Consider the following 19,249-nt stretch of genomic DNA (forward strand, 5'->3'; position numbering starts at 1 on the left):
GAACTCTTTTGCCTGTAACAGCAGAACGCTATAAACCACAACTCCAATAATAGCATTAGCATGCTGACGGCACTTGCGTTGGCTTTTCTCCCCTGGTTTTTATTTTTTTTTGGGTATGATCATAGATTCCATACGCATGGTGCGTACATCACGGTATGAATTGTAAAAGAGAACCAGAGAACAGCCTCTCTGCCTGCCTTACTACTCACGTAACGCAATATTAACCCATTATTTTAATGAGCATTATTTGGGTATGGGCGTATGCCTCAGTCGCTCGAACAGGTAGTGCGTATTGCACACCCCCACCCCTCTCCCCTTCTTTCTTTGCTTTTGGTGGGCATCATAACTCGTGTACGGTAAGTGCAGTCTGCAGAAGCGGTAGCAGACGTAGCAGTAGCTACTTTATAAAGAAGTTCAGGCAGGCTCCCTTAGGAGGCGGAGACGCCGGACGGGGTAAAAAGGAAAGAAACAGGCATACAAAGCCTCAACTTTCACAGTAAGTTGTACATTTTAGCATGTTTTTACAGTTGGAGATTGGAATGTCAGTGTGTGGGTCCCTCACCCTCCATCAATCATCATCCTCCTTCAATGGTGGGGTGGGGCCATCATCTTCATCTTAATTGGTAGTGGATGGCTCAGATTGAATGGGTTTGGTGGGGTAGGTGTAAATGATGATGAAAATGGTACTTGGCAAACTGGGCTGGTGGGCCCTTCTTATGGTGGGCCAGGCACTCAAGACTCGTATACAGTTATACCAGTCCAAGATCAATTAGTGTAATCTCAAATGTTAGGAGACAGTAATACTAATTTACTACCCTCCCTTGGTCTTGGGCCTTGGGCCTTGGGCCTTGGAGTTGGAGGAGTGAAAGTGAAAGAATGGGGTGTCTGTTCCAAATAGAAAGAAATGGGTGTATTTCCTTCTGTCGTTTATATTTGGCAATCCAATCCATAAGTTTGCAATCGTTACGATGCTGGAAGGTTCCTCTCCTCAAATTAATTTCAAGGAGATTCTATTTACATGTACATCCATCTATGGAGATGACTTTAATTGATAAAATATTGGAGCTCTGAATCCTAAACCCACCAAAGGACAACCAAACAAAAGTAAGGAGTAGAGTGATTTCTCTGAAACTGAAAGTAAACAGAGACCAAACCTCTTTTCTCACTGGATTTTTTAGTTCGAGTTCCAACAATTTAACTGTCAACCCAACAGAGAGCTAGACTAGACCCCACCACAGCACCCAGGTTGCGTATATTAGGAGGGATCGATGGTCCCATATGGTATTGATTATTGTGGCTTGAAATTTTCATGTGCAACCTTAAATATGGAGAAATTCCTCTAACTAGTACTATTCAATAAGAAGACAAAAGAAATGAAACTCCCCATAAAGCTTTTTTTACCAGAAATGACAAAAAAAAGGGGGAAAACAAAGATGAAAATCAGAGTGTTAAGAAAGGAAAAGTAAGCTTGGGAAGTTGGAATTGGAATTGGATGGGGGCAGAGCCACAATCGATTAAGCAAGAGGATTATCACAAGTTGGAAAATAAAAATAAAAATAAAAAGCAGAAGCGTTTGTGAATGGATGTGTTGTGTATATATATATATGCTTCATTGGTCCCCCCACTCCCACCCACACAATAGATGTGTGTAGTCTGAACATGTGGACTATAAATGGAATAGTATACATATGGCCCATATGATAAGGAGGTGGGCCCAGTCATATTCGTCGATTTCCCACCAATGTCAAAAGAAATGATTCCATCAAATAATTGTAATCGTCCAATCAATATACTTATATACCCTCCTCTCTTCTCTCAACAATTACCAAAAGTCTGTTTTTCTATTCAAAAGCTTGCACCTGAGAGTCTGAGACTCATGATCTCTGATGCTGCAAAAATTGCCCCCCCCCCCCCCCCTCCCCCAAAGGAAAGTCGGATGCAAAGTGAAATCTTAGCCAACTGACATTTTACGAATTGGGAGTAAAAATTGTATGATTGTTGTTGTACTGATAATGAGGTTCAAAGAATGATTCATGGGCTGTGGGCCGGTATGACTCGTCATCGACTCATTGTACGTGAAAGCTAATTTATTTACTATACCCCCTTCATATGATACCATCTGAATGGTCAAGGGTGCCCTGATCATCATTCACTTTCATGGATGTCTTCGCTTGGGACTTCTGGTATAATAATTAGTCTGAATCAAACAGTATCATCCATCACCAAGCAACAATGAAGCCCTACGCATGGAGAATGGAGGATAGGGTGGGGATGGGGCCCCGGCCCTAGTGATAGTGGCTAGGTATAGTAAGCTGGGTAAGGTAGTAGCTACCTAATAAGAGTCGGTAACAAGTAGTCAAGGAGTATGCACCCTCTGATCCTCCACTTTTAACGCTTTACGTCGGAGTCTAGGATGGTTGGACGGACGGCCCACTCCCGTCGATGATGACATCATCATTTCTGGTATTATCATCGGAATATATTCTCAATATACAGTGGATATGTTCGGTAGGATGTTGTGGGAGACAATCTTATGAAGGGCATTAGGATGAATTCAAGGATTGAGAGAGAGAGAGAGGGGTTTTTCTAGGTTTACTTTACACCATCGAACGCATTGCTGCACTCAGCAAACATCATCAATGAAATACCACAAAAACTCGCATGAATGTTGTGGTCCAACCATTGCGACGGCACCACCCACGTCCTCAAAACCTCAAATGCAAGGCAGCAAGGGTAGATGGGGCCTCCTCCATCACCAGGGGGGAGAGTAAGATTGGAGGTCCTAATCCTATCACAGCCGGCTGCTTACTCTTGTCCATATATCTGTGTTGTTGATGGGTTGGGCGATACTTTCCAGATCATAAGAAAGGTTTCAGGTGTGAAGAGAAATTGACATGTCTTTAGGTTATGTTTAGCCAATAAATGGTTTGAAAAATAAGTATTTATTTTTATAATTAATTATTTTTAAGTGCTTTGGGTTGCTTAATCAATAAGAAATTATATTTGTGGAAATGACAATTATAGTCATAAAGAGTTGCCCAAAATGAAGGAAAAAAGGAGAAAAAGAGAGGAGATTCATGGAACGACTTCCTTGCTTGGAATCACCTGTTGCACATCACTGGTTTTTGTGGAGCTCAAATGGAGAAGACACTCAGCAGGATTAAAAAAGGATGGCGACAGTTTTGTTCCAAGAAACTGGAATAAAGCAGCCCTCAGGTTGTCTTTTTTAAGTTCTTATTTTAAAAATAAACACTAATTGGCTCCTTTTCTTGTCAAATATCAATAAGTACTTATTTGCAACTAATTGTGTTGTTTCATCACTTATTTTAAGTACTTATTTAAATAAATAAGTAACCTATACTACTTACAAAAGAATGGATGTTCCTTCATTTTGGATTTTTCTACTCCTCTTGTCTAAACATACAATGGGCATAAAGAGGGCATATATGTTATTTACTCTCATTTTAGAAACTACCCACTTATAACTGTCCAGAAACTGTTCACTTATAACTGTCCATAAATTACCCACTTATCATTGATCAAAAGCTGTCAATGAATTATAAATAGTTTTGTTTTAAAGATACTGCAACGTATAAATACACGTACATGTTTAATAGTTAAAATAAATGTTACCAAACAAGGGCTTAAATCCCAGTATTTAACATTTAACTTATTTTTTGGGTACAAAGTTACAAACAAGAAAACAAGCATTAACAACATTTCGGGGTAGTGAAATTCCACAAGTATTCAATCCTAATCCTTTCAAATTAATTGAAGAAATTCTGCTGATCATTACAACTATAATGGCCATGATTTGCCACGAAGTCAGCCAGTTGGTTAGTCTCGTAAATGATAATGGAACTTGAAACCTCTCTCTCTCTCTCTAAATACAATTTGGATATCTCCTAAAATGTTTCTTATTGTCTATAAGGGAATGAGTATTTCTCTATTGATGCAATCAATGGTAAGCTTCTACCTCTCTATATTTTGAACCTTGGTTGGCTTTTAATATATGTCTTGAACAGATAATTAACCTAGGGGGTGAATTAGGTTTAAGTTTTTTGAAGTCTTTTGATAAGAATTTTATTTGTTTGTCTCTAGGGATTGTCTCCTGTTTAATTCCCCTATTCAAGTATATCACATTTAGGTTGTGTTTGGTTTGAAAAAGGCAGGGAAAGGAAAGGAAAGGTATGGAAACCTATATTCCTACCTTTTCTTTCAAACCAGACATAACATTAAAGGATTCTATCTTGGTAGAAAAATTTCCCTTTTGTAGTATCAAGACTAATTATTGAAATTCTCAATGTACATAGATCGACAAGTAAAGAGCAGTTGAATAATTAAGGCCCTCTTTGGTGTGTCTTTTCATGCGGGCTGTCGGTTGTTTAGAAGCTTGGTAGTATGTATTTTCGTCTTTTCCCATTTGGTTGGGGAAGATCTAGCTGTTAAAAGACTCCACCCTGTAAAGACGTAGGAAGCCTATTTTAGGATATTTTCGGGAAGCTCTAAATAGAGTATTTTCACTTTTTTGTCTTGTCTTCACACAGAAAGACATGCCTCCAATCAAATGGTCTGTAGGCTACCAAGATCTTTATGTAAAAACCCATTACATCTTTTGGTTGTTAGATCTTCTAAAAGATCTTTTAAAAAAGACTTGTCAAATGACACCTAATATTCTAACTAAATGTTGAAATGCAAATGAAGGGTAAATGCCTTGTATTTAAGTAAAATCAAATGCCTAAATGCTCAAGTGCTCTTGGAGGTATGTGATTGTGCTTTATACAACGATAATAGCAATTATGCAATCAAGAGAAGAAGAAAGAGCACAAGAAACAACTGATTTTTATAGTGGTTCGGTCAATATATCCTCCACTTCCCAATCCGTCTTAGGAATTTCTACTAAATCAACTAGTTTTACGAGTACTAGCAAAACCTTTACACCATGCCTCTGCCTTCTTCACTAGAAGACTTGAAACAACATGGCTTCACCCTCTTCACTTGAGTACTTGGTACATAATTAGTTGAGTTTGTGCCAACCACACTAATCACATCTCTGCCTTCTTCATTCCAAGACTTGACATAGCATGCCTCCGCCCTCTTCTTCATTCAAGGACTTGGTGCACAACTAGTTGAGTTTGTGCCATCCACACTAACCATGCCTCCACCTTCTTCACTTGAAGACTCGACATAACACGCCTCCGCCTTCTTCATTTGAGGAGTTAATGCACAACTAGATGAATTTGTACTAGATACCATGGTTTTCAAGACCGAATCGGACCGGATGGTCTGACCGAAAAAACCGGTAACTGGTTAGCCCCTAGGTTCAGTTTTACTAAAAACCAAAAATTGTAAAAAAATGTTGAAAAGGTAAAAAAACCACTGATTCGGGCAGTCAGACCTCTGAACCATTTGACTTGGGCAGCGGTTCACGGGTTAGTATTTTGATTTTCAATGTTTTAAATAAAAAAACAAAAAATAAAATACCTATTATATCCCAAGTTCCCAACGAATCCCTTTAGCTTTAGGGTTAGAATTTCTAACCCTTCCCGAGTTCCCTCCTCAGTCCTCTCAATCCTCCTCACACCCTACCGACCGACCACTTGTTACGGCCATCACCTCTGGCATCTGACGGCAACATACACTGACTCGACGGCGACGGGCGAGCTTGCAGTGGCGAAAAGACACCCTCACCAGCACTTGCAATAGTGTCCGACGGTGAAAAGACTCACCAGCACTTGCAGCGGCAGACGACGAGCTTACAACAACTGTCTGGCAATTTTGCAGCAACACTCAGCACTCGACACTCGGCACTCGGCATTGGGAATTGGAAAACAAGCCCACTGTCAACTTCTTGGAGCAGCACTTGTAGGCTTGCAGCGGTAACTTGCCTGCGACCAAGCCCGACCGGCCGAGCCCACCGGTGGTGAACCCACCTCACACACAAAAGTCTGTGCCATTCATTTTCTTCAGAAACACTAACTGAGCTCTCCTCTTTCTTCTCAGAATTTTGTGCATAGACATCACTAGTTGCAGGAGGTACTCCAGCCCCTGTTTCTTCTGTTTTTGGAAAATTTTTCTATATTTTTTTGTATTTTCTGTATTTTATTATTTTTATATTTAGATATTTTTATTTCTTCATATGTTGTTCTTTTTTCTGTATTTTTCTGTGTATTTTTTGTAATTTATTTAAATTTCTATAGTAATTTTTATTATATATAAATATTTTTTCTTTTTATTTATTTATGACGTCATGGGTCGAACTATTCGACCTGGACGGTTGAACTTCCGAACTAGAAAATGGTGCCTAAAATGATTCCATTTCCGGGTCGGTTTTGAAAACCATGCTAGATACACTAAGTACAAATAGTAGTATAGCACAAGAATTTCTGCAATTGAAGATCATAATGTTGATTTACCAGTAAATAAGCCAATATAGCTTAAACTATAAAATCTCTTGTAGGAACAAGGGCTTAAGTTGAATCTTTCTAATCTTGAAGGATAAAAAAGATTTGCAAGTTAAAAAACCTTTTCCCTCGAGAAATCAGCTAGTTCTTTAAAAGACTTCCAATAATAAAGCTCAATAATATTTTCTAGAAAACTTTAAAAGACATTCCAATATAAGGCTCAAAGAGAATAATGGGCTTCACAAATGTTCAAAAGCTTTTAAGAATGGAAAGATATGAAAATGTAAGGATCAACTATCTTATAAGAATATACTCAAGATTCAAAGAATATACTCAAGTTTTCTTAAAAGAATACCCCAAGTTTCTTGCTAAGAAAAATTTCCAATATAAAGCACAAGACCTTTTCTCAAAAGATTCAAAGACTTTTCAAGAGTTTTGCAAATGTAAAGCTCAAAGCCTTTTTCTCTAAAGATTCAAAGACTTCTCAAAATATTTGCAAATGTAAAGCTTAAAGCCTTTTCTTAAAACCTTGAAAATACTTTTCAAGAGATTTTGAAAAATTTTGGAAGCCAAAGGTCATGCCTCTCCATTGTTACCTTATGATATATATACAAATTCGATGGAGTTTCTTGCTCCCCAAAACTTTCTAAAATCCAAAAGACTTCCTAATCCAAGAAGAAAAACAAAACTTCTAAAACACAAAGCTTTCCTAACTGTACATGTAATATACAGATCCAGGATCTCGTAGGACTTTCGCAAATCTTATCTTCATCCAATACTCCCCCTTAAGGTGGTGCATGAGGATTGCGAATGCCCAACTTGGGAAGGAAAAAACCAAACTGTTTTTGTCCGAGAGCCTTTGTGAAAATGTCGGCAAGTTGTTCACCAGTATGTACATAGGAAGGCGCAATGGTGCCGGCTTGGAGCTCATTGTGAATGAAATGACAATCAAGATGATAGTGACATAGTTGCAAAAACTCATTTTCTCATTGGAGAAAAACTCAATCTAGCTCAATAATCCATGATCTAAAAATCCATAAAAAAAGGAAACTCCATCGACTCCATGCCTATTTCCATTCATCATTCCCATGCTTTAAGTCTATAAAAACATAATTCAAGCTAGCCAAGAATTCAAAAACTTTATTCTCTTTGATGCATTTTTGGTATTGTTCACTATCTTCAAGGTGCTTCCATACTAGGACTTTTTAAGTGATTAATTTATTCTCAAATAGATTGCAAAGAAGAAAAATACATAGCCATTGATCTCTCCCCCTAACGCATATTGCAAGTTTCCCTTGAAGCTGGTACACTCTAACAATATTGTTAACTTGGGAGTATGTGGAAAGAACCCTAGTTATGGGAAATAGGGGTGGCCATGAGGCGAGCTTCTCTATTCGAGTTCAACTTGTGAAATGCTCGGCTTGGCTCGGTTTAAACCGAGATTCGAGCCAAGCTCAAACCTGATATATAGGCTCATTTGCTACTCGAGTCGAGCTCAAACCCAATGAAGCTTGGCTCATGAGGCTCGTGAGCCTAATTGAGCCTAGTATAATAAATAAATATTTTTTTTATTATATACATACATATACATATAAATATATATAATAAAAATATTTTTTATTATATATAATAATATTTTATATATAATAATTTTATTTTTATGTATAATAGTAAATAATTTTTATAATTCTTAATTTTTGTATGAAAAATAAAATCATTTTTATATGTATAATTTTTATTTTTTAGAAAAAAACTTGGCTTGTAGTCGAGCTTGAGTCGAGCTGAGCTCAAACTTGCAAGCTTTGAATTGAGCCGAGCTCAAGCTCAAGCTCAAGCTTAAGCCTAACACAATTTCAGCAAGCCAAGATCGAATAGCCAAGTATTCGGCTCAGCTTGACTCGAATCCACCCCTGTTGGAAAATATGAAGTTGTATTGAGAAAATCAACCATGACATTACAAAGGAGTTATCTTGCTCCTGTTTTGCAAATTTTGAGTCTTCAAGGTTTTGGCTTCTCTTCTTTACCTGTTGTTGTCGTGCAGGTTGGCCGAGGGCAACAAGGTAAAATCACTCTTCAAGTTCCGAGCACTAGCCGAAGACCTCGGGGCCTCGGAAGAGATTAACTGAAGCCAAGGACAGCTAGCCAAGGTGAAGTACTCCTTCCGAGGACTATGGTAGCCGAGGATTGCTAGTCGAGGCGAGGTCCCTGGTGACCTGAGATATTGCAAGACAAGGAGTGTCAAAGACCTCGGGGTGTATACCCGAGGCGGAGACTCCAACGCTCAAGTTAGTATGAGGTGTGAAGCAGGGGAGAGTGTGAAAGTGCTCCTGGAGAGAGTGATCGAATGCACCAAATCTCCCTGAATTAATGCTAGGTAGCCAATATAGGTGTGGGAAGTAAATGAGTGAGTAATGTTGGAGTTACTCCGTTTTCAGCCCCTTTTAAGGGGCAGTTACCTCTTATTTATACTTGAGCATGCTGGTGGTAGGTGAAGATGAACACCTCGGATGAGAGCCATATGAGGTCAGGCTACAGGCCCCAGTGGTACGTCAAACAGTTATGTGATTGGCTCCGTACGAAGGCAGTAGGGCTTCCTCCTATCGTGGCTGACGTTAGCAGGCGTTAGTGGGTTGGGCCTCCTAGCCCTACGTGGGTTGGGCCAAGCTAACCCACATCACTTTCCCCCCACACCCGAGACCGAGGTGAGGCCTCGACTTTTGCTAGTAATGAGGGTGGTCATCAAAGTGAGGCTTCGGCTTCGATCACTGGGAGTAGTGATCGTTATGCCTTCAGGATTGTCAGCCGAGGGATGCCCTGTAGTGGCGTCGTCTTCCTTGTTTGTGCCATCACTCTTCGGTTTGGAAGTGTGAGCGATGTGGATGCCTCGGCCTGGCAGGGGTGTTTTATATCCCGCACGGGCAGGTCACACTAGCGGGGCTACCGTGTAGGGGACGTCCATCCCAAGAGTCCTGTGTTTGTCGGGTCGAACGGTCCATCCGGTGGTCCATGACGAGCGGGCCTTTCGGTTTGCTCGGCAGGTTACCACAGGCGGTCTTTGCGGTTCACCCGACATCGTTTTGCCTTCCGAGGGCATGTGCAAGGAGGTGCAGTGAGTTTGGTTCGTAGGAGCGGGGGGCTCCCGCATCCGTTGGATCTACGTCGATCTGAACCGTTGCTTTAGGCTAGGGGGCTCCCGCGTCCGTTGGATCCGTGCCGATTTGAACCGTTGTTTTGGGCGTCGTTTCATCTTCTGAGGGTCTGTGCTAGGTGGTGCATCGCGGTTGGATGGCGGGAGTGAATTGATTTCAGCCGTCGGATTTAGAGAAATCCAGACCATTCATTTTCTTTTAAATAGGGGCCCTAACAGTGATTTTCTTCTCCATTTAGACTTAGACGCCCTTACTCTCGAGTGAACGCAGCTCCCTAATTCCCATGTCTCCAGAACTTTTTCTTCTTTCATTCTTCAGGACATTTCACCTGCTTTTAGGTAATCTTAACATGTCATTCTCAGACTCTAGTTCCGAGTGCCATGAACTCCCGAACATCTCGGGAGGGAGCTCTCCTACAACCCCCTCTCTCTTATCTTCTCTAAGTTCTTTAGTTGTAGTCCCCCATCGACGGGAGGTGGCCGTTTTGAGGGAGCGGTTAACCTCGGGGGGTGCCAAGGGCAGTTACCGGGGAAATGACTCTCCCCATGAAAGCATTGCCTCAGCGTCGCCGAGGGAGCTTGAGGGGTCTCCTCTCTCTGAGGGTGATGCCACGGAACTCATCGTTGGATCAGTAGGGGAGAGTGCTACCCAAAGGGTAGCTGATGCTGATATCCCACGTTTGGAGTTTGACAGTTCCTTGAACGTGTGCCAAATCAAATCCCTGGCGAAGAAGTTCATATACCCCAATCTTACAACCTGAAGATTGTATTTTATATAAGAAATGTGTTCATATTGATCCATGGTGTGGTTTATGCTTTGATAACCATGAAACTTCTGCGGCCAGAGCCATTTAGTTTGGATCCCACCTCAGCACTTGCATTGACCAATTAATCTGGTTCAATATTCATAGTTGGTGATTTATATTTCAATCAGTAGACCTTTCACCCAAACCAAGTGCTTCTTGCTAAAAACCCTTATTATGATTATTTGTTATCTCATATGGAGTGCAACACGACAAAGCAAACTTCTCAATTTAAATCTGTTCGAGTACAATGGTAGAGGAAAATCACCTAATGATGGAGGTAAACTAAATGCTGACGGTGTTGTGTTAAACCAATGTTGGCACTGGCTTTCTTATCAAAAACCGCGTTGGAGCATTAGTATGATGGTGTTAAAGCAGAAGCAACTGCCATGTGGGAGGGCTCGAAATTCACAGTTGATATGAGCTTTTCTATGCCACTCAGAAATCATTTATTCTCTTCCTGATGGAGGAGCATTAACAACCTCCTTGGTGTTTTCGTACGAAAATCCCTACTTATATAAATATCATTACTCGTCTTCTATCTCGTGTTATTACTCATACTAGCGGGGTATCCCATGATGATTTATTAAGTTAAGATAAACAATAGTATATAATTATTTTATATAATAATTAATAATTATTTATATTTTATATATTAATTTAATATTTTTTTTATAATATAAAAATAACAATAATTAATTTTATATAAAGTTGTTTATCAAATTTAGGGATGGGAGTTTTCTCTATTGTTTCGATCCCCGTGGGGATCTGCCCTGAATGGAGTGGGGATGGGGATGATTTTCCCCTTGTGGGGATGGAGATAGAGAAATTTTCATCCCCGTTGATAAGGATGGTGTAGGGACTGGGAGAGCACTCCCTACCCCGCGTGGACCCCAATCCCCGTGCCATGGGACCCTGTTAGTATATATATATATATATATATGCATACGTTTATATATGTTTATGTATATATACATCTATATGTTAATATTTTTAAAAATATAGTTGAATATGCTTGAATCTTTTCTATAGAGCTGCTCACAATTTAACTAAGTTTGCTTTATCTTTTAATTATACTCGGACGTGGTCTTCTATTCCCTCTTTCCTACATCATGTTATTCAAAGTGAGATGGTTGATGAATGAATTTAACCATTAGGCTTTTTCAAAAAAAAGAAAAAAAAAACAATAAGCTATCAATAGTCTCAGAGACTGTATTCAAGAGCATATGGATCATGAACCAAAGTTTGGAACATCTCATCTCAGTTCAGTGGCAGTGGCAGTGGTTAGAATAGCTTAGTTCTAAAAACGTTTCATAAAATCTCGCAAAATTAAGTTTCACCCATTTAGCAGTCCTGTTCACTTTTACTTATCCATGTAAATGCAGTTACCGAGGTAAGTGTATTTGTCCACATTCTTTTATTTCACAGTTAAATAAGATAATTACCGTTTTTAGTCATATAAAACTATTATTAAAAGGGATAATTTTGTCCCATCCAAATGTTGGCAGCTTTCCTCAAGATGAGAAAATTACTTACCTACCAAAGAAATGGGTATTCGGGTAAATGATACTCATGAAAAATAAATATTCCATAGACTTCACATTATAAATCTGAAAAAGAGAAGATACATATCTTAGTCATTGAGAACTAAAATTTCATTGACCAACTTTTTCCCCTCTCAAAATCTAAAAAACAAATAGCCCTTTAGTTTTTCTCTAAGTTCTAGTTATGAAACAAGCTAGCAAGACCATAAACAAATTTAAAGGAAAAAAGATTATGCAGTAGTAGAACCTAAACAGATTTTGTTTCAGGAATATAAGTTCATTGGCATTAATGTCGACTTTGATCCTCTTGAGTCTCAGAGGTCAAGTTTGTATGCAAGCCAAAGCCATCAAACCTCCGCATCTTGGTCATGCATCCATGTTGCTGCTATCGCTGGTTTTATTGGTATTATTGTTGTTACATAGGCGGTGGTCGTAAGCAACTCCACACCTTTGTTATATCACCCCCACTTCTGATGGCTACTTTTAGCCCAATAATCTCCACTGTAGAGTCTACAGTCCCAAATTCCTGAGTCCAAACAAACGAGGGTGATGAAAAAAAAAACACAAGCCATCTTAGTTTCATGAGCATTTTTAATTTTCTCAACCATGAATGTTGCAGATGAATTCAGCAATTGTGGTCATTGAATGCATTACCAATTCGGTAAGTGTTGTGGTTAGAGCACGTCCCATGCATTTTTTATAAAGAGGGCATAACATTAGTGAATGGTGGTTAGAGCACGTCCTTATACAAGGAATGTGCCTCATTTAACAAAACTGGGGTGTGCCCTGATCCAGTGTTTTCAAAATCGAACCAGATCGAATGGTCTGATCTGAAAAACCGAGAACTGGTCACTTGATCGGTTCTGTTTCACCCCAAAACTGTTTTTTTGGCCAAAAATAGCTGATTTGATCAACAAACCACTGACCTAGGTGATTGAACTGTCAAATCGTCAATCCAGAGAATGGTTTTTGACCATTTTTTTTTATCAGAGAGGCTGTTCGTTAGATCCAAACAATTGGACCATTCGACCCAAGAACAAAACCCCAGAACGATTCCTTGTCCGGTCCGTTTTTAAAAACCTTGCCCTGATTAGAACTCATTCAAAAGGTTCCCTAACTTGGATCAGTTGTATATTTTCCCCATATTGCCAAAGAGTTTAGTTTGGCTTATACGCCTGTATGATAACTAAATTTAATTCCCAACAAGATTATCCCACTTAAAAGGGTGGTCTATCTCAGACTGAGAGTTAAACTTAATAGTGAAAATAAAGCAGCTTCCTCCATCAAGTTAGGGTATACATCAAAGATTGCTTGGACTCCAACTTTGGTGGGACTTTTTCTTGTTTAGGGTTATGTTTCTTCCATTAATATATATGACGTAGACCAATCTTTTAATGTGGGGTAATCTGATTGGTTGGTATGAGCAAGTTAAAGAATTCAGTTTGACTCATGTTTGTATGAGAATTTGCTCATATCTACCCATGAGATCACCCCACTTCAAAGGGTAGTCCATGTCAAATTAAGAGTGAAATTCAAATAGGAATATCTGCAACTGTTTGTTTAATTTCCTCCCCGGCCCATTGCATTAAGGACAAGGTGAGGATCAGGGTTTTTAAAATTGGTCCGGAGAACGAACCAGTCAGGGGTGTGGTTCTTGAGTCGAATGATTGGTCTACTTTGACAAAAAAAAATTAAAAAATAAAAAACGATCAAAACCGTTTGAACAGTTAACCATCCAGATCAATGATTTGTTGACCAAAATTAATGGTTTATGGAAAAAATCTGGTTTTTGAAAAAATGGAACTGATCGGTTTGCTGACTTGACCAGTTCACGGTTTGCTGACCAAAATCAATGGGGTCAGTGATTTAGTGACCTGACTGGTTCCCAATTTTTCCAATCTGACCGTTAGATCCGGTTTTGAAAACCATGGTAAGGGCCATGAAAAGATATGTCCAACTTTTTCTGGATGGCTAGGAATCAAGTGTTGCCTAAATTGATTAAAGCATTACTTATTTGTAGGTTTTTATAGTAAACAATTTAGCAGTATTGATTCATAGCTTTTTACTGTGTTAGTGAACTTTTTAAGCCTTGCAAGTATAGACAACAAATTAAAACAAAAGCAATAAGATATGGTTTCCCTTTTCATATTCTTCTGCTTTCTTCACACGAAATCTCTGCAAATTAAAATACAAAAAAAAATATAAAGAGAAAGCACCGACTTTTCTATAAAGCCAGCACAGATGAGAAGGGAGGAAGTAATTTATTATTTTCCTATGTTGACAATCATCTACGTACTAACAAAACATAAAAACACCTTTTTAATTGCTTTCCCACTTAGGAAAAACAAAATTTTTCTTTTGTCTCCTTTTGGAATCCATGTCAAGTAGTGTGTTGTTTCTTTAGGGTGGTTTCATCATGTTTTCCACAATTCCATCCATCAAGTACACAGATTCATCCCCAACTAAATAATTGAACTAATAACACGAATACCCATGTAATAATCTTAATAATCTTTGTTTGTCAATCACAAGAAGTGTCCTATTACCTCACTATTGGATAGTAGCTAGCTAGTGAAGAAAACAAAACTAAGGCAGGCTGCTGCTCGTGGGTATTAATTATTTTATTGGTCTCAGACGTCAATCATCTCTGCAATTAGTAGAGAAAAGATCAAACCCCAGCTGATGAATATCGAAATTTTTTATAGTTGATATCAAGTGCTTCAAAAGTTAGCTACTTAAGATGGGAATATTTAATTGAGGCCCCAACTCACTAGGGGCGTGGAAGAAAGGGACACTATTCCCAGTTACTGAATTTCATCTCATAAATATGTTGTTTCTGTTTAAAGGCTATGGTTGTCTGCTCCCTTTTAATGGTATTTTGGTTTTCATGGATAGGAGTTAGGTAGTTTTTAGTGGGGTGTACTGTTCTCTAATGTGTGTGGTTTTGCTTCTCAGAACAAAATCAACTATGCCACATCAGCAAAAATAGCTGAAATGACAGTTGTTTTTGTTTAAAAAAAAGAAAAATATATAGATATTGGCAAACAACCCCTTAATATGGATTGGTTGAGAATAAGAATTAATTAGTTAGCTGTAAATGGTTCAATCTGATAAATGAAAAATGCGGACCACCAATTATGGAAATACACAATAAGGCATATTGCCGGCACCAATATTCTGCATAAAAAGACAAATTAACTTATAAGGACAAGTTGCTTGAAATGAAATAAGTTGGTTAATTTTATGCGGAGCAGCAGTTTTGCTTCTGTACACTACTTGTTTGTAACGATGTGAGAACTGAGAACCTCCAAATCTGAATCAACAAAGCAATCATGGACCCCAGATGAAATATTTTTCTCATTTGGGAATTGAGAACTATTTCTCTTGGGTACAAACAAAAGGCAAAGCTATAATTTGTTAAATACAATCTTAATTTCTTTCTGAGAGTTTCTATGAATATTTTCAAGGAAGAACAAAGATATATAACATTTGAACCACTGATTATGCCACCCATCTCAAGTTCAAGAGTTGCCTTAAAGGTTAAAGCTCTTGCAGATGATCCCTCAGAAATTTCCTGGTTTTTATTGAACAGTTGCTTCCAATTTGAAATGTCCCGAGGCCTTCACAAGATTTATTAATTTGGTAATCTTAAACTTCTGGGCAATATTCCTCGTCTGCTTTGGAATACTATTTATAAATCAATCTTGTTAGGCTGGGAATTAACACCCAATGACATTTTTCGAAGCTTGATTTAGCTTGGCTAATTGGACTTGTATTTGGGGTTTCATTGCCTTTCTGAATCGTGTATTTAAATCATGATTTAAAGTATTGATACGGCCAATATGTACAAACGGGTGTATCAGATGTTTCAATACTTCATAACTTTTTTTTTTTTTAATTTTTTCCAAATATCTTATCAAAATTTTGAACCTTATGCTCAGTTTGGAAATAGTATAAATACAAATCTAGAATGCAAAACCTAATATTTTATATACATTTATACTATAAATATTTCTATTTATACTCTTTCCAAATCGAGACTTAATTTAACTGTGTTTAGGTAAAACCCCATTTATTCATCTTGTGATGCACTTGCAAAGAACAGACCCTTCCCTTGGAGGAATGAGGATGTCAGGATGAGATATGGTGAGCCCAGATCAAATTTTATCATAACTGTGCCTATTAATTAAGAGGAGTATACAACTCTAAAGGCCCACAAGTCACATTTGGTGCAACTTGCTCCTGCGAAAATGGCTTCACACAAGCGGACGTTACGCCGTGGGATGTGGGATGTATGCAAGGCAATGGGCCTTCTTCAATTTTATCCATGTGTAGTTTTGGTAAAATGTTTTCCACCGCCCAAGATTTAAGGTCCTGTTTGGTTCTTGGGAATAAGGGCTTAAAATTAGAATCTTATTCTCATTTCTATTGAAATGACATTTCTCATATAAGAGGATGATCATTTCTTATCCATCCCTTAGAAATAAAATCTAATTCCTACTTATTTTAATTCCTATTCTCATTTCTGTTTAAACCAAAAAAAGTGAATAGACTATTCCAATTCTTATTAGGAAGGATTCCAATTCCAATTCCAATTCCAATTTTAGCTGTAAACCAAACGGACTCTAAATGATGGCATACATACCATTCAGTTGCAGATTGACAGTCATCGGATGAACTTAGAATTTTGGTCTATCTAATCTCATTAGATGGGACCTTTGAATTCTGATTCTCTGTTGCGAATGCAGATCCACAGTTCTGGGGTCAGGCTAAAAGTAATTAAATTTTAATTAGCTCCACTATTTTGAGTCTAAGCCCACCTGCTTACAAATGCATGAAGTCGGCCAAACAGATTTGTCCTCTTTAGAACAGTGCAAGAGAGGTGGCGGAGACTCAGCAAGCATCATGGCAGGTACCTTTTGTGAAATCTTTGCATTAAGATTCTCAATAACAAAATGCCTAACCCGAGCTTCGTTTTGTACGGGAGATCACTCTTTTGCTTGTGGAGTTCATTAACTAGTTCGTGTCATCATGTATTTGGCTTCAAACCAACGGGGCAAGTGGGCCCGAGATGGAGTTTGGTGGTCTCCACCCAACTTCTACCCTTGAGTAACAAGGGCAATAGAAGCTACATGTATTTCCATTGTAAGAGAATTCTATGGCCACCTCATCAACAGTAAACAAGGAATCTCAGTTTAGTGAGTTCTAAGGTGGCAGAAGCATAGGCGACCGGGGAAGCTTTTCTTCTGCTGAAAGGGACTTAGAGGTCATACTGAATGGGACATTGCACAAAAGAGAAAGGGATGGTAATTTCTACCCAATCTGGTGGGTATTTGCCCGGGCAGGCGGGATTTTTTGTTTGAAGGATGGTTTTGGGATTTTACATTCCGTATGGGTACGGGTAGGTTATTGTATTAGGCTAAACCTATCTCCCCGACCTGCATATTATTGGAAATCATATAAATTTTATGTATTAAGTGTTGAATTTAATATTTTAAATTTTATGTGAAGGATAATTAATAGTTTATGTATTTTTTACGTGTTTTAATCAAATAATTGAAAATTTTGTTATTAATTTGTATAATTTTATTTATTTATTGCTTAAATATAATAAAAAATTAGATACAGGTTCTAAACCCAACCCGCTCCACCCTTGAATGTAGAAAGGGTAGGGTTTTGTATTTTTATGTGTAGGGAGGGTTTGAATTCTCAAAATCCAATCAATTACAGGTTTTGGACAATGACGGGTTGGAAGGTTAAAGAAAACGGGTAGGATCTAGAATTTACAAAATCTTACCCAAACTCGTCATGTTTCCATCCCTGCATAGAAGTATCTGCCTCTCATGTTTGCAAGGAAGAAATACGTGCCTAGGCCCGAGTTTGCTTTTTGTCTAACATTAGGGTCCAAGCTTAAGAAGTAACTGGGCTCGGGTCGTCTGGTGTTGAGCTGATTTGAAGAGTAGACATTAACAAGCATGAGTACCCAACTTTCAGGAATGCTGGACTAGATTAATTGGAATCTGCTCCTCACAAATGCGCCTCACACCAACCTTACAGTCACACCCCATCCCCTGTATTGAGAGCATCTCTCCATAAATAATAAATATAAGTACGGGAGGTATTCCCAATATACGGCCAGAAGATGCTATGAGATCGGTACAAGATGTGCTTTGTGAGGAGCAGATCCAGATCCAGATCCAGATCCAGACTTGGACTAGATAGAAGAGTAGGCGTTGACAAGCAATTGGTCTAAATTTGCTAGGTCGACCCCAGCGGGGAACCGTCTGGGGGCCAGTTGGTCTAAATTTGTAGTCCCTAGCACCACTAGTTTTGTAAATGAGAAATTAGACATTTATATTGTTAAAAAATGATTATGAACAGGGAAGAAGGCTTTAACTTAACATGTTTGGGCCTTTCGGGGCCTCAACAATGACCACGTGATGAATGGACCATTCTTTTGGTTTGGCTCCTACTACGTCCATTGCTCCTGTGTACTGCTAAGGTTATAGTTCAGTTTCTGAACAGAGGTTCAGGCTCGGTTTGAAAGAAGTACAAATACAAATGTGTAGATTGCAAAGCCTTATATTTTATATTATTTTCTGTGTTTATTTAGAATGCAAATGCCAATTCGATGTAAATATTTACTTTGGTCCAAAATTTGTGGATATATTAGAATTTCCGTCCATATAAGAGTAAACTTTTACACTTTCTTATCGATGTAAACAAGCGTTGTTGTTCATACACCTTGAAGACTACTTAGAAGTTCGAAGAACTCCATTGGAAAAGCAATTACAGTGGTGAAATCCAATATCAATTATTTTCCGTTGACGACCTTTGAACCCGCAAATCCAACCAACGATCTATAAATATTTACTTCTGATTTAAGACACCGGTGGCTTCTACAAGAATTTCCTGGAAGGTAAGGGATTTTACAGTCGATTCCTCCGATTTTTTTGGAAGAAATCAAGATCATAAATATTAGAAGCTTCAATGACTGCAGTTCGCAGGACTGAGTGGGTCTCTAAGAATTTCATTCAACAGTAAACACCAATAGTAATGGTTTATTTAGATTGCAACTGGAATCGCTGATAAATTTCAATCTGACACAGAAGACTGCTGAAACTCAAGAAAGTTCTTCCGTTGTTGAAGTTGTAACTTGTGAGTTGGTTAGATTTTGGTTTGGGTGTTCGTGTTGAAATCACCAAAATTGATGAATGCTATTTATTTGTGAATTCTGCTTCTTGGTGAAAATCAAATGTTGATTAGTTTGAGAATTGAACTCTAGTTTTGGATCTTTCCGATAAACCCATTTGTCCAAATCAGAACTGAACCAAGGCACACCAACCAGAA

The sequence above is a fragment of the Nelumbo lutea genome, chromosome 6 (assembly GCF_056320005.1).
Source record: "Nelumbo lutea isolate HS-2025 chromosome 6, American lotus-T2T, whole genome shotgun sequence".
NCBI classification, from domain to species: Eukaryota; Viridiplantae; Streptophyta; class Magnoliopsida; order Proteales; family Nelumbonaceae; genus Nelumbo; species Nelumbo lutea.